This window comes from Geospiza fortis, unplaced genomic scaffold (genome assembly GCF_000277835.1).
Source record: "Geospiza fortis unplaced genomic scaffold, GeoFor_1.0 scaffold302, whole genome shotgun sequence".
NCBI classification, from domain to species: Eukaryota; Metazoa; Chordata; class Aves; order Passeriformes; family Thraupidae; genus Geospiza; species Geospiza fortis.
In genome coordinates, this window is record NW_005054572.1 from 75,828 (window position 1) to 78,131 (window position 2,304).

A 2,304-nucleotide genomic window follows, 5' to 3' on the forward strand; every position below is an offset into this window, starting at 1 on the left:
AGGAAGCAAATCAACACAAAAAATACCCTGCCACCAAAAAAAGCACCAGGATTTGGCTGGGATCCATTTCAGGAAGTGGCTGTGAAGCTGAGTAACTTTGTCACAAATCAGGGGAGGACACAAAACGTGATGAGGGAGCTCTGAAAAAGCCTCATTTACCTATGGTAGGCTCCAAAATTTCCCCCTCTGCCACATATGGGATGATATATGGGATCAATATTACGCATGGGACAGGGAGATGGACAGTGAGGAGCAGCCTTGGCTGGGAGCTGGAGCAGCCTGGAGTGTGCCAGGCTTGGCCAGGCCTGCACCAAAACTTCACTTCTCAGCTTAAAACCTGAAATGGCAAATTCTGCAGCTCTGTTGGTGCAGCCCAGGGAAGAGATTGTGCCTTTAAAATTCTTTCCTATTTCTCATCTTTTGGGGGTAGCTCTTCTGCTGTGGCATTTTGGTGTCGTGCCTGTGGTGCTGTCCTTCAGCAGGTCTGGGAATGTGGGAGACTGCTGCAGTTCCAGGATTCTTTTCATCTGGGGCTCTTGGACAGGGAACAGCCTATTCCAGGGCAGAGCAGAGAGAGGGCAAGGAATCTTTTCCTTCCCTGGGAGGGTGAGCAGGCCCTGGCACAGGTTTTCCAGGGAAGCTGTGCCCTGGATCCCTGGCAGTGCCCAAGGCCAGGTTGGACACTGGGGTTTGGAGCAGCCTGGGACAGTGGGAGGTGTCCCTGCCATGGCAGGGGGGGCACTGGGGGGGTTTAAGCTCCACTCCAACCCAAACCATTCCATGATTCTGTAACTGTTGTTATTCCCACTGCATCCCACACAAGAACCAACCCCCGGTGCGGGATCTGGGGCTCCTGGGCATGGCAGAGCCACGGGGAGTGTGGACAGCTGAGTGCCCTTGGGCCATCCCTGCCCTTGGACATAACTCTGACCTTCAAACACCCTGGAAGTCCTGTCCCTGCCCCTCCAGCCCAAACCCACCTGCTGGAGCTCCAAGGAAGGATGGTGGAGCCCTGGCTGTCCCCATCCCTGTGACCTCCAGGGGAGGAGGAGCTGTCAGCCCTGGGAATCGCTCCCAGGAGCAGCTGTCCAGGTAGGCTGAGCTGGGGGTGGGATGGGGATATGCCTCCAACACTGGAGCAGAGATCCCAAATACCTCTGGCACAGCAGTTTGTGGCAGGGAAACTCATTCTGACAGCGTGCAGGTGAAGTCTAAGGGGGAGTGTGCTTGAGAGAGAGAGGTGTGCTGATTTCAGAACAGACTTTTGGGCATGTTTTAAATCCATATCCTATCCAGAGAGAGCATTGGTGTGGGGGAATAAACTTCTGGGCATGATTTAAACCCATGTCCTATCCAGGGACAGGCTTGGTGTGGAGGAATAGACTTTTGGGCATGCTTTAAATCCATGTCCTGTCCAGGGAGAGGTTTGGTGTGGGGGAATGGACTTTTGGGCATGTTTGAAATCCATGTCCTATCCAGGGAGAGGTTTGGTGTGGGGGAATGGACTTTTGGGCATGCTTTAAATCCATATCCTTTTTGGGCATGCTTTAAATTCGTGTCCAGTCCAGGGTGAGGATTGGTGTGGGGGAGTGGAGTCTTTTCCCTAAGGAACATGCACTTGCTGAAGTGTTTCCCTTTAGAGGCTGCACATATTTGCCTCCCCCTGGCAGCAGTGCTGGGTTTGGGCTGGCCTGAGGAGCAGTTGCATGTACAGTCCTTCCCAGCCCCCACATTTCCTCCCGTTGTTCTTTTTCAGATCACTTGAAGGTTTTTTCCTGTTTATTATCCGGACATGCTGCGCTCTGTGTGTTGATTTGACTGTCACATAAGGAATCTCCTACTGGGATCGTGGATGCACTCCTTTCTTATATAAATATGTATCTGCGGCAATGGTTCAGGGCTGTGGAAGAGAAATGTTGGTGATTAAACCAAAACTGGAATGAGCTGCAGTTGTTAATGAGGGCTAAGTTTAATTACCCTTTCCCAGAAAACCTGCAACAGTGTGATGAGTACAGTCACAAACAAAAATTCTCCTTAATTGACATAACAGGAAAGGTACTTCAGTGAGCAATTATGCTGATGTCCTGGGCTGGCACATGTGTGTCCCACAAATATATCTTGTACTTCCTGCAAAATTCTTTTAAGTAGCTATAAGGAAGACATTTTTTTTTTTCTTTTCGTTTTTTTTTTTTTTCCAGCAGTTGGCGAAAACTAATCACTGACTTGGAGGCTCTTTTTGAGGAAAACAATGGGACAAAACAATGCCTTTTTTGTGAGACCTGCCAAAGCACAAAGGACGCATGG

At 50.2% G+C, this 2,304-nt stretch overlaps 1 protein-coding gene across 1 annotated transcript in view; it reads left to right on the plus strand.

Annotated features, from left to right (window-relative positions):
* The window catches only part of KCNJ15 (potassium inwardly rectifying channel subfamily J member 15), a 6,639-nt gene that overhangs the window by 1,160 nt on the left and 3,175 nt on the right, over positions 1–2,304 (plus strand).